The sequence below is a fragment of the Ptychodera flava genome, chromosome 4, assembly GCF_041260155.1.
Source record: "Ptychodera flava strain L36383 chromosome 4, AS_Pfla_20210202, whole genome shotgun sequence".
Taxonomy (NCBI): Eukaryota; Metazoa; Hemichordata; class Enteropneusta; family Ptychoderidae; genus Ptychodera; species Ptychodera flava.
This window is the reverse complement of record NC_091931.1, coordinates 49,549,450-49,564,351: the sequence shown is the minus strand read 5'-3', so window position 1 is coordinate 49,564,351 and position 14,902 is coordinate 49,549,450. Positions and strand designations below refer to the sequence as shown.

The window sequence follows — 14,902 nt, the reverse complement described above, 5'->3', positions numbered from 1 at the left end:
CACTCAAAACACAGGAAACAATGGACAGTCTATGAATTCAACACAGAGTACATAACGTACTGCTGATACTATGATAAAGGGTCTTATCACAGGTTTCTACACTGTATATACACTACAGAAAAGTACATGTATACTCAATAATAATAATAATAGTAGACTTTTCATACCAGTATATGAATACTACATCACTTCAAGTCCTCTGTAGTCGAAGAAACTCTGTGAGATTTCATGCACCAAATTATATAGGCTAACTGTTACAACTTGGCTAACATTACAACTATACAGAGTTTTCACCGTGGGAAATATGCTGTGGACATGTCGACACAAAAATGCCATTCATTAAATGTAAATTTATCAGTACTGATCAATTCACAATATTCTTTTGTTATTTAAAAGTTTTATAAACAGAAATATCATACGAAACTATACTCTCTGTAAATGTGAACATAAGTACTTTACAAATCCAAAAACATAGGTTCAAAATGAAAAGTCTAAAACTCTGGGTATCAAAGAACTACCAAAAGATGTAAAAACCTATTAATGCAGTCTGATCTGATCGATAACATTAAAATATCATTATGGCAATTGTGATAAAGCAGACATTTTTGGATTTTAATAATATCACTGCAAACTCTGAAAGAGCAGTCTTTGCTCTAAAAACAAAACATGCAATATCAGGGAAACATGAAATAACGGTAAATAGGGTACCAAAACAGAGAGACTATCTCCTAAATTTGAATATTATGTTGAACTTAGAAGTAGTATCTTTTCATCATTGTATGAATGCCTAAAGCATTGCTTATCTGTTTTTGTAACATATTTCACTATTGTTACACATGGTTTAAAGTGTAAAGTGTTTGTGAATAGATAGAATAATCCATATTGTTCCCTTTTGTCTTCTTTAAACAAAGTTCATTGTGTGAATCTCTAGTGTAATGGCTCATCTGATCTAGTACTCAGTCATAGAAAATTTTCCATTGACAAAGGGTACATGTATGCAGTTTGGAAGTAAAAGTGACAGGGAACCAGTTCTGTACTTCATTATCTTCTAATTACTAGAAAAAATTCATTAACCATAGTATCTGCACGGTGAAGTTCAAGTACAATATTAACACATGACAAGCCTGGTAGAAAAGGGGTTGAACCTGCAGTCTTCAACCACTGGTTCTTGCACTAATGGTTGTTGACATCAGCTTTTTTGTGTGATTTTAGTCCTTTTTCCTCCTTTGAGAGTTGCGTTCAGTTGATCAAACTGTTTATAGATACACTATCTGATAAACAAACCTACTTTCAGTTGCTTCCAACTCTGAACCCTTGCACCACCATGATGATACACGCCAGCTATGGACTTTAATCAAATGGATATGCCGGGCGGACAAAAATCTTTGCAGTGACCATTCTGACAAATGAGCAATAAATATGAATCTAAAACGCACCAAAAGGTCCAAAGTTGACATTTATGACATAATTGTATTGTTGTGGCTGTCAAGAAGCTGGTGATAAAACAAATTCTAGCACCTGCACCTGACCTGAACAGAGTGCTTCAAGACTGGCTTGGCACCCAAGCACATCTGACCCTTGACCCTTAACCTTTGGATAGAGTCCAACACTTGGGAACTACATAATTCTCCACTAGACAGCAATGCATATCACATGATAAGAATTCTATTTACAAGGTGAAATCCAGAAATGTACAAACATGATTGCTTGTGGGTCACATGCACAGTAAGCATACATGTGTAAATAAAGAATTCTTCAGTGTAAATCATTTCAGTGTCCCTTCGTTTAATCATAATGGTGAACTTCTAAATGTGAATTAATATGGTTTATGATTTTATCAAGGGCAAGCATACATAACCAAGAGAAAAAAAAAGTCCCAGTATCTATGTTAAGATGAAGAGCTATCAGATGTACTTGTTGATTGTGTGGAAGTGTGCCTGCATCAGCTATGATCACTGTAATGATCTTTGGTTCTGAAGCGCCAGTATTAATTCTCTAAATATGAACACAGATGGTTTATCAATATCAACTCATAAAATTGATAGACTAAAGTTTATGACCAAAATAATCAGCTTATGTGATTACTGACCTAAAAATTCTGAGTAATGTGTAACATTTTTTTCTCAGATAATTCTGACTTTATTCCTGCATTTAGCTCAAAACCCAAGGCTGAAATATTATTTTTCATCTTTCAGACAGATTGACCGAACATATCAGTTATCAATAAGAATTGGATGTGATGAAAGTTACATATTTATATTCATATTTTATGAATTATGAATTACAACAAAACAGTGAATTTTTGAAACGAGATATGAGAGTGAAGATATAGTAGAGTCAGTGAGTTATGTACAGACCCAGCCAGACCATATCTTTGAAGTTGAGCATGCAGTTATGTTGACAGTAAAATACAGCAGAAGATATCTCTTGTAAATGCTGCGATGTTAGGGGTGAATTACAAAGCAAGCAGGTAATAACACTTTAATTGATAGTGCCATGTCACATAATTTCACCCTAGTATTGACAGATTCTTGGTATTTTGATTGTTGATCATATCCAAGCCAGAGTCAGTCTAAGGTTCTTGACTTCATTGACTTGCTAAGGTCATATCTACGCTGTGGTATGTTGCTTAACATTCCAGTGCATTTCATGTTTATAAGAACCTTCTGTTAGATATGCCAAGCCATGACACATATAAACTGATGCATATTGATTTCAAATTAACCTCTCCATAGTATTGAACTGAACCAGGAACAGCAGGGAATACTGACAAAAATACATATGTTTTGCATTTTTACTTTTCAAAAATTAGATTTGACATCTACAATATACTTCAACCCTGTATACTAGTAATTAGTCTGTTACCATGGTGATGACTGTCCTTGGTGTTCTCAAGTTATTCTGCATCGCACAATTCATAACAAATAAGCCTGTGTCGAATCTACATGTACATCATTTTATTCCTACTATACACACTTTTCTATCAAATTACCAGTGAATATTCCCAGTCTTTCTTGGGGGAATTGTTCTTACATTGCGCCTACTGACACAGAAAGTGTCTGGATATCAAAGTTTACTGTGTCAGCCCTGACTGCAAACTGTCGTTTGTAACTTAATGTAAGCACTATGTACGACATCACAAGGAAATCTTCAGTCATTTTGTAAACTTTCAGCAATTTGCCGGAATATGATGGCAATCTTAATCACTGCCTTCTTGTACATTCTTTTCAAATATACTTTTCTGTTTTGACAGGTAATAGTGTGATGGTGTCTGACATGCACTCATGACTGAATGAAATGCAGGAGTATTACCGTAGACATGTACACTGAAACTGTTCAGAAAATTGTTAAAAGCTTGCTTTCTTAGTTATTTACAAGAACAAATAACTTTTGATAACATTTTCATTATTTTTATCTACAAAGTGAATACATTATCTTCCACTTCTCTTTAATTACGTTAAGCTTCATATGTATAACTTTTTTCTATACAATATTGGACCTTTAGCAAGTCAGTTTTAGTAATTCTGAATTTAAGCCATATCCAAAAAGTGAAAACCAAAAGTTTCACCATAATGTACATGTACACATTCATTCAAACAGACTGATGGATGGACAGACAGGCAGACAGAATGCACTGATGAATGAATACAACTGATTGTAGACTCAATGTATTTTGCCTTTGGGATATTGTGATTGGTAGAGTGGATATCTTGTAATGTTTTGGATACAGTACACATCTGTTGTAACTTGCTGTAGACCATATACTTGAGATGTGTTTTTTCCACATGGCCGTGAACAGCAATACCTGTTTTGAAACTTGATATTAGCAATGGTAACACTGACTAATTGCAAGTATCTACCACTCCCGAGATCGTGATATTTATAAACTCAGTTTTCATAGCACACTGTCTAGCATTGAGTATCATTGATCGTCCATTTTTTGTGTTTTACGTTTTCACTCCATTCACCGTGGACAGTTTGTCTTTCTAATTGTGGCTGCACAAATGCAATATTGATCACTGGATACAAACCCAGGCTGAGGTACCATCTGTCAATACCGATGATGTCACATTAAAATATTGATTTGGAAAGTGCACACAATGTACAGATTTTACAATTGCTGCACCAGACAGTACTGATAATCCTGTATCTACTATAATGATCTCACCCTTCTCTGTTACGTGAACTGTACCTGAAAACACAGTGTGTGTATCATAGAACTGTACCTGAAAACTCAGTGTTTGTATCATAGAAATGTACCTGAAAACAGTGTGTGTATCATAGAACTGTACCTGAGAACACAGTGTGTGTATCATAGAACTGTACCTGAAAACACAGTGTGTGTATCATAGAACTGTACCTGAGAACACAGTGTTTGTATCATAGAACTGTACCTGAGAACACAGTGTTTGTATCATAGAACTGTACCTGAGAACACAGTGTTTGTATCATAGAACTGTACCTGAGAACACAGTGTTTGTATCATAGAACTGTACCTGAAAACACAGTGTGTGTATCATAGAAATGTACCTGAAAACACAGTGTGTGTATCATAGAACTGTACCTGAGAACACAGTGTGTGTATCATAGAATTGTACCAGAAAACACAGTGTTTGTATCATAGAACTGTACCTGAGAACACAGTGTTTGTATCATAGAATGTACCTGAAAACACAGTGTTTGTATCATAGAACTGTACCTGAAAACACAGTGTGTGTATCATAGAAACTGTACCTGAGAACTCAGTGTTTGTATCATAGAAATGTACCTGAAAACACAGTGTGTGTATCATAGAACTGTACCTGAAAACACAGTGTGTGTATCATAGAACTGTACCTGAAAACACAGTGTGTGTATCATAGAACTGTACCTGAGAACTCAGTGTTTGTATCATAGAATTGTACCTGAAAACACAGTGTTTGTATCATAGACTGTACCTGAAAACACAGTGTTTGTATCATAGAACTGTACCTGAGAACTCAGTGTTTGTATCATAGAAAATGTACCTGAAAACACAGTGTGTGTATCATAGAACTGTACCTGAGAACACAGTGTTTGTATCATAGAACTGTACCTGAGAACACAGTGTTTGTATCATAGAACTGTACCTGAGAACACAGTGTTTGTATCATAGAACTGTACCTGAGAACACAGTGTTTGTATTACCTGAGAACACAGTGTTTGTATCACGGTGTTTGTATCATAGAACTGTACCTGAGAACACTGTGTTTGTATCATAGAATTGTACCTGAGAACACAGTGTTTGTATCATAGAATTGTATGGTACCTGAGAAGACAGTGTCTGTATCACAAAGAAATACTGCAACATCTTGTGAAGTGTGCACTGGCTCAATCATCTATCAATCAATCAATCAATCACATCAATGATCACTCAAACACCAACTTATTCTAATGCTTGTAGATTCAATGTGTTGTCCAGTACAATTGAATCCCTGACAAAAACACAATAAAGAATGACCAATGAATTCACTTCAATTCACAATTGACCTTCAAGTCACAATAACTTCAATTCACAATACCATCATGTTGATACATTTTACACTGACCTACATGTAGCATAGTACGAATATCAATAATGCAAAATTTTGGTAGGGTCATTTGTGCAAGTATGCCTGATAAAGATAGAGACTGGACATTCTAAGCAGTACTGCTTGAAGAAAACTGATAAAAGGAGTGTTTACCATCAAACAACTGTTTCCACTGTTCCTGCCACAGTTCTTGCCACTCATCAGAGCCAAGTTGGAAGACACACATGATGAGACTAGCCTGTCCTCACCTATCCTACAATAACACTAACAATTTGCATATCCTCCAAGTCCTGACAGCCATGCTTCACAATAGTTACCTGTAGCCAGAGGGCTTACAATATACAATGCACACAGGCTATATTCCCAGCAGATGTAACCCGGTAGGTCGTCTATCGTTAAAGTGAACAGTGGCTCCACAGCAAAAATCGTCTTCTTGTCGCTAGACTCTTCAAAACAAATCCTTTACTGTACTTGCACTTGGCATAGTGTCTTCACATCGAAGGAAAGTTGGAAATTCAGTGATTGTAGTCATGGCATTTTCATGAAAGATTTTACGGAGATTTCACAAAACTCGGTCCCCAGACGAATGTCACTTTAGCTCCAATCACGGGAGCTCTCTGTTCATCCTAGCATCACTTCTAAAGATATTCCAAAGATGAAGACGCCAGATCTGCTTCACACATGAAAAAACACACATGGACCTGGTCTGCTGGCTAGGACTTCAAACAGTTTACACATTTCACAAACTATTTCCCCTCTATTTACAGACTCTGATGACGCTGACATGTTCATACACGGCTGGTGACCAGTTCTATTATTTCTACATTGAGCCTTTTAGCCCTAATGTAGAGAATTCATCAATTATGGTTTGCCGATGTTATCTAATAAATGTAGTCAATCAATAGAATAAATTGGCATACACAGGGACTATCCACTTCACTGAGAGTGAGGTGTACGTCATATCACAGCTGTACAAGCCCCACCACTCTATTTATTTGTTGCTTAATTGGATTAATCAGTCAATCAGTCAATTCATCTTCACATTGGATGGTGAAATTGAAATCAGTGAGTATGGTTAGTTCTTAAAGCAGACACACAGAAGGTGTGAGTTTGCAAATCTTTGCCAAAGAGGATTACGTTTCTCTAGTCTCCATGTAATTTATAGACTGATAGGAAATTTTAATCTGGTTCCTACGAAACTCCCACAAAATGACATTTAAAAGTGAACTCTGAATTCAGAAAAAAGCAGAAGGTCAGTCATAATGTTCTTGTGACTGGATGTTATCTCTAACGCAATAAGTTAGTTTCAAAGGGCAGGTTTCTGAAATAGGAACATACACTCAGTCTCAGCTCTATGCTATGATTTTTGAAGTACGTTGTGTATATTCTGGTATTTTCATTCCATTTGACATTTTCATTTTCTACTCCCTATAAAATCACATCAAAATACCTACTGTTTTAACTTGTCAACAAACTCAAGCATGAAATGTCCAATATCCTTGTTAACAACTGAATTCTAGTCCACGCCACAGTTCATTTATCAATATCAAGATTTAATATTATCCATGGTGCATTGTGTTGTCAAACTCAATACATTGTAGTATTTCAGTATCTACATCAACAGTGGGATGACTAATAAGAAAAATCTTCTCATTTTATGAAACAAAAATATTGAAAATATTATCAAAGGTCAGAGCTATTGTCATGTTGTATTGTTGTGTATGCTGGCATAACGTCACTATAATTCTTATAATTCATCAACCAAGTCTGTCTACAAGTATACTGAACTGTCCATATATCATTTCTAACTGCTACAATTAACACAATATTACCACAAGCAAACATTTAGTGATGACACTGACATAAACAGAACCAAAGCTGTTATTAGTACTAGTATTACCTTCAATACATGGCTGGATCACTTTCTTCCTGGCAAACTTTACACCAGTGTTTTTTACTCATGTGTTTCAGTGTTTGTAAATGCAATTGGCCATTTCAATTGGCATGTAAACAGGCTTACTCCTGGTTTTTCAGGAAGGTGAAAGGTCGATATACACAGTGATGTGAGCCCTCTGGCAGCGATAGTCTGTGTTGTTTGAAATATGGCTCGGCTGAGTAAATAATTTGTACTTGAATAAGTGGTAGGAACGGATATGGAGAGAATAGGAAGACTGCGTCATGACCTTCTGTAAAGATAACATACAAATATATTGCACTGTAGTTTTACTGTAACCCAACGTGGGTCAAAGAGATTTGAATTACAATGTACAGGACACTGTTTAGTTGCTGTTGGTATTGTTTCTTGGAATTCCATTGGTATGCAGGTCTTCGAGAGTGAACCACAACAATAGTATTGTGTTGAAGCAGAGAACTCCATTCACCAATGGATGACATTGCCGATGTTTGATAGCAATGGTTGTACAATGTACGGGAAGATAGCACCACCGTTAATACATCAGTGCATGCACCTTTGTGTGCTAGGGTTAATTGCTTCACTGGCCTAACAAGGTCAGGTTGTGAAAAGGGGAGTTGACTTTCTGAATATAACAGTACGTATTGACCTAGTATATTGCTAAAATCAAAGTCGTACAAACATGCTACCTGTGGAAAAACCATCCCTTGAAATTAAACAATGACATGCATATCTTCCTTGCTATTCAGATCTTTAGAGAATACTGCTGGTGACATCTCCAAAAACACAAGGTAGAATTACATCCACCATTTTCAGCAGATGTATTCAAAATCTTAATCTTTTTTGGGTCAGTTTACAGGACATCTAAAATATTTGACAAGTAAATGATGTTTACAAGTAGTTTAATACCAGCATCACTTTTAGTGTTTATCAAGAAGGAAATGAATGGTCTGTCGTACCACACATGCTATATTTCACAGCAGCATTGACGGAAGCTTGTAAGCAAAGAAATTATTGGCTACCATGATATACCCTCAAACCCTCAGTAGTACAGTTGATGTTGTAACATGTTTTTATTTCCTGGAATAGCACACCATATCAAACAGAGATTACGTTGAGTTGCAAAGGTCACAAAGCTGAGGAAGGAAACATGTAGCTGGTTTCATCCCTCTCACTGGTCTCCGGTCTAATCTGTGCAAAATTCCGCAGAGTAAATGGGACAAGAAAGTACTGATATGTTTGGCAGCAACCATCCATCATGGACTCGCCTACACTTTCAGTTGCTTTCAATTGAGGCCAAAATCAGTACATGTCTTTGGAATTTCAGAAGAGACATTTAAACTGTGTTTGTTGTCATTCTAAAATGTTTTGGAAAATCATTTTATATAATTTATGGCAATATATAATTTCAAAATAACATTATTGTGACGACACCCTGGCGATATTTATCTCACTGCAATTCAATGTTACTTTCACTAAATTACCTAAAAAATTATATGTCAACACCATGTATGGTAATTTAAAATTTTACATTAACTTTTCCTGGAAAGACTTCATCTAGCGAATTATTTTACTAATGACAATTAAAAGCCAATATTTTTTGCAATTAGTTTTACACAGATAATAAATTGAATTTCGACACAACTATAGTACTTACGTCTGCATTTTTTTCTGACCAGACATATCGCACAGTAGAGTCTGCGTCATCTTTTATAATCCTTGATCGACCGATTGGATTTATAATGCTCTGTAACACTGCTGTTGATAATTTTACAATGCTTGGTAACACAATGAGATAAGACAATATGAAGATGAGTAAATCTCCATGTCTTCAGTAATCAGAGGACAAACTTGCATTAATTTGATGACACTGATGACAAGGAAATACTGTGATAAAGCTGCCACACCATAGATTATTAAAATGGCCATACACACATCATACAGACATTACCATCATGGGTCCATCGCTATCTTCAAATCATAACCCTAATAGTCTTAGAAGCTAATCTTGCAGATACATGGACAATTGGCACAGTGCAGCAAACAAGACCATAAGAAATATATTTGATTACAGATTTTCAAGGTAAAAGATATGAGTAAATATATTACTTATGAGATCAATATAATACCGAGGAAGCAGGGTAATTCTAGATGTTACAATTTTGCAAAAAGCGCATTGGAATGGAAACATATAAAGTGTTGACCATCTGGGAACGTTGAGATCTTCTGAGACTCATTGTCAAGATCACAGCAGTGTTGACATTGCAATTCAGAACACTATAATCCAGGGTACTTTGAAAACATATGTCTAACGTCTGCACAACATTACAAAAAATATTTACTGTTTTGACCCTGCATGATATGGTACAGGGTATCTATAACTCTGATCCCATGATTCCCATAAATCATACATCATACTACGTAGTCAAGTTGGTTGTAAATTTGACATCAAACTAGTGAATGCTAATAAATGTTATAAGATGCAAGGACAGTAATTCTGATGATTTTATGATTTTTTGCTCATCTAGGGTTCTGAACAACACGCAAGATAACTTACCACAGTCCTGATTCATTCACCAATTACCAATGATGCCATTCATGGAACTCCCTCATACTCTACTGATTAACATCTTGTCTATGAACAGAAATGTGTTTACTTAATTACATGCCTATTAGCTTGCCATTTGATACACTTTCACCCTAAATTACATGCACCTATTACATTCAATTGAGTGTTAATACAACAAGTTATCACAATCAAATGGAGCATTCTACACAATGCAAGTTGCCCTAACAAATTTACACAAATTATTTTACAATGAAACCGACCACTATTAAGTTTTCATCTCATAGGAATAGAGGCAGTACAACTTGTATTTACATCTTAATAATAACCTCACTGCACTTAAATATATGATTCTACTGTTCAGAAGCATTTGAACTTCATCGGTTTGAACAAATATCTGCATTTGGTCAAATTTTATGTGTCTAAACAAAAGATATTTTGAGCCAGGAGAATAGAAAAGAGCAAGTACTCTCTGTGTTAAAATGACACCTTTGTGAATAGCATCAATAAACAGTGTGGAAATACAACACATATGGAAGCAAGGTCTTTTCTATCTGGAGTGAACAGAGAGTCAAGTGTTTTTATTGAAATAATGGACACACGATAGAGTGAAGTGTATGATCATTTGTGGAAAAGATTAAATTCTATACAAAATACATTGAACAGACCATATTCAGAAACAAAAGTGGGATCAAATTAGCGCAATATGATACTAAGACTGTATATACTGATTGTGGAGGTTATCTTTCATCAGCTTGCAATCTGTTCCATTAATATCAATGTACAGGAAAAACATATCACTGAACACAGCTCTTTTGGATAAAATGACCTTATAAAAGAGATAAAATGGGAAAAAAAGGAACCTCAGGATTGAGATAAAGAAAATTATGGTTTTAAACAGGGTGCACATTTATGTTCTAAGCTTTCTTTGTAACAATGGATCTTCTGAGCAACAGATATATGATGTAATTTAAAGGAAATATTAGAAAACTGATGTGAAGAAAGCAACGATCAGACAGTAATGAGATTGAAAATAAGTACAACAAATGAAAGCTAACAATCATTGCTTTCAAATCAAAAGATAATTTTTTTGATTATAACAAAAATATAACAAGCGACCTAGCGGCCGATATAGCTCCGCTGTGTTTATGTAGAGAGTAACTATTTTTGACACATGTTGATGAAGAAGGTGGAAATCTTTGATAGCTCAATGGCCAGAAAAAAGTGGCTAAAATAAGCTGCAAAAGTACACAATTTCATCATACTTTGAATATATCACATCGGATCATCCCTAAGAACATGTCAACCAAAGCTATCTGATGAGTAGTTTTTTGAGAATGAAATTTTCTGACCAACAAGCGACCTAGCGGCCGATATAGCTCCGCTGTGTTTATGTAGAGAATAACTATTTTTGACACATGTTGATGAAGAAGGTGGAAATCTTTGATAGCTCAATGCAGTGGCCAGAAAATAGTGGCTAATATAGCTGCAAAAATACACAATTGAAGATTTCATCATACTTTGAATATATCACATCGGATCATCCCTAAGAACATGACAACCAAAGCTATCTGATGAGTAGTTTTTTGAGAATAAAATTTTCTGACCAAAAATGGCAACAATTGCCCCCAAAATAAAAATTGCAGATTTCATCATAATCTCAAGCAGTTCATCTATAGAAACCTGTATACCAAATTTCAAAGCTGTTAGACCAGTACTTTTTGAGAAACATATGTTTTGACCAAAAATGGCTAAAATTGCCCAAAAAAATTCAAATTGCAGATTTCATCATAATTTCAATAAATATCATTTAGTTCATCTATAGAAACCTGTATACCAAATTTCAAAGCTATTAGATGAGTACTTTTTGAGAAACACATTTTTGACCAAAAATGGCTAAAATTGCCCCAAAAATACAAAATTACAGATTTCACCAGAAATTCAACATATATTACTTAGCTCTTCTGTAGAAACCTGTATACCAAATTTCAAAGCTATCAGACCAGTACTTTTGGAGAAATACATTTTTTGACCAAAAAATGGTAAAAATTGCCCAAAATTACAAAATTGCAGATTTCATCATAATTTCTACAAATACCATTAAGGTGATCTGTAGGAACGTGTATACAAAATTGCAAAGCTATCAGATGAGTAGTTTTGGAAATACACATTTTTTGACCAAAAATGGCAAAAATTGCCCCAAAAATACAAAATTACAGATTTCATAAGAAATTCAATATATATTACTTAGTTCACCTATAGAAACCTGTATACCAAATTTCAAAACTATCAGACAAGTACTTTTTGAGAAATACATTTTTTGACCAAAAATGGCAAAAATTGCCTTAAAAATGCAAATTTGCATATTTCTGCACAATTTGAACAAATCTGAAATAGATCATCCCTAGGAACATATGTACCAAATATCAAAGCTATCTGACTGGTAGTTTTGAAGAAGAAGATTCTTAAAGATTTTTTTACAAAAATGACAAAATTGCCATAAAAATACAAATATGCAAATTTCACCACGATTTGAACAAATCTGACTGAAGTCACCCTAAGTAAGCTGAATATCAAATTTCAAAGCAATCGGACAAGCGGTTTCAGAGAAGATGATTTTTTACCAAAAACACCAAAAAATGCCCCAAAAATACAAATATGCAAATTTCACCACGATTTGAACAAACTTAAGTGAGGTCACCCCAAGTGAACTGCATATAAAATTTCAAAGCAATTGGACTTGCGGTTTCAGAGGAGAAGGCAATTGTTGACGGACGACGACGGACGACGACGGACGACGACGACGACGACGGACGACGACGGACGACGACGGAAAATCAACCTATTTGATAAGCTCCGCGTCACTGACAGCGGAGCTAAAAATGGCAACATTGCCCCAAAAATACAAAATTACAGATTTCATCAGAAATTCAATATATATTACTTAGCTCATCTGTAGAAACCTGTATACCAAATTTCAAAGCTATCAGAACAGTACTTTTTGAGAAACACACTTTTTGACCAAAAATGGCAAAAATTGCCCCAAAATTACAAAATTACAGATTTCATCATAATTTCAATAAATATCATTAAGGTGATCTGTAGGAAACTGTATACCAAATTTCAAAGCTATCAGATGAGCAGTTTTGGAAATACAAATTTTTTGACCAAAAATGGCAAAAATTACCCCAAAAATACAAAATTACAGATTTCATCAGAAATTCAATATATATTACTAAGTTCATCTATAGAAACCTGTATACCAAATTTCAAAACTATCAGACCAGTACTTTTTGAGAAAAACATTTTTTGACCAAAAATGGCAAAAATTGCCTTAAAAATGCAAATTTGCATATTTCTGCACAATTTGAACAAATCTGAAATAGATCATCCCTAGGGACATATGTACCAAATATCAAAGCTATCTGACTTGCAGTTTTGAAGAAGAAGATTTTAAAGATTTTTTTACCAAAAATGACAAAAATTGCCTTAAAATACAAATATGCAAATTTCACCACGATTTGAACAAATCTGACTGAAGTCACCCTAAGTAAACTGCATATCAAATTTAAAAGCAATCGGACAAGCGGTTTCAGAGAAGGAGATTTTTTTACCAAAAACACCAAAAAATGCCCCAAAATACAAATATGCAAATATCACACAATTTGAACAAACTTAAGTGAGGTCACCCCAAGTGAACTGCATATGAAATTTCAAAGCAATTGGACTTGCGGTTTCAGAGCAGAAGGCAATTGTTGACGGACGACAGACGACGGACGACGATGACGGACGACTGACAACGACGGAAAATCAACCTATTTGATAAGCTGCGCGTCCCTGACAGCGGAGCTAAAATAGATTTTCCGTAAACATTTTCATTGGGCACTGAAGTCTTATACCTTTTGCAATGGCAATTATTTGCATATCCACAGACAAGTGGCCATGGAGATCACCTTGGTTGCTAGGAAACAAGATGGCAAAGTGAAAGAGCAGAGTCAATGACCGACAGACAGTTCACCTATGCCAGTGTGTGTTGGATGATAATTCACATTAAACTATTTTCCTAGTCTGGGCAATTTGATGATAAGGGTATAAGAAAAAAATTATATAAGATAATAAATGTCTACTTATTCCATTATGAATACACCGCAGCAGTACATTTGCAAACATGTTTTTTGATCAAATTACGTAAGAATGGTGGTGAGAGTAGAACAAGTAGTACATCACAGAATTAAAATTCAATTTTGCTAGACCTCCACTTCATATCATCTCTGTTTAACTTTTATTTGTATTTCCATCTGTTTACTGTTCAGATGAATTTTCAAAACATGTCAGAAATACACACTCTTCCAACTTGGACAGATCTATGAAAATGAAAACAACACATCATAACATGCAGTTTCAAACTACCATTTAGGTCATAATGCTATTTGCCCCAAGAGTCAGTTTTGGATTGGATCAGCCTTTATTTGACTTTAACTACGCAAAAGCTAAGAACACATTTATGAGCACAGTTCATATAAACTTTCCTTGCCATCAAAGATCCAAACCTACAAGCAGACAGATTAATAAAAGCAAAGACTAGTATTATATGATGACCTAGGATGAAATTTGACTCTTCAGCGGAGGCAACCTAACCCCTGGAAGTTATTACCACATCCACAATAAATTGACTACAAAAAGTCAATCAATTTCCCAGAAGAGAGGAACCCTTGTCCACAATAGCAGCTGCTTTATGTGTCACTAGTATTTCAAATGCAGTAATCTGTACAACATCTATACTTGCCAAGTGTTTTAACCGCAAATTTTTCAACAAGTGTTCAATGCAAGTTTGAATTTTTTGCCCATTCCTATTTTGACCTTCATATCTCACGC

General features: G+C 35.0%; 1 protein-coding gene across 5 annotated transcripts in view; it reads right to left on the bottom strand.

Moving 5' to 3' along the window:
• LOC139132072 (uncharacterized protein DDB_G0286299-like) overlaps positions 1-14,902 on the bottom strand; it is a 48,679-nt gene that overhangs the window by 24,576 nt on the left and 9,201 nt on the right. The window contains exon 1 of one of the 5 annotated variants that reach the window (XM_070698466.1): positions 7,450-7,571. The exons of 3 other annotated variants lie outside the window; for them this stretch is intronic. The gene's annotated coding sequence lies outside the window, so the exon portion shown is untranslated. Of the gene's footprint in view, positions 1-167; positions 295-7,449; positions 7,572-14,902 lie in introns of those variants that run through there. One more of the 5 variants, XM_070698465.1, reaches the window with a different exon arrangement.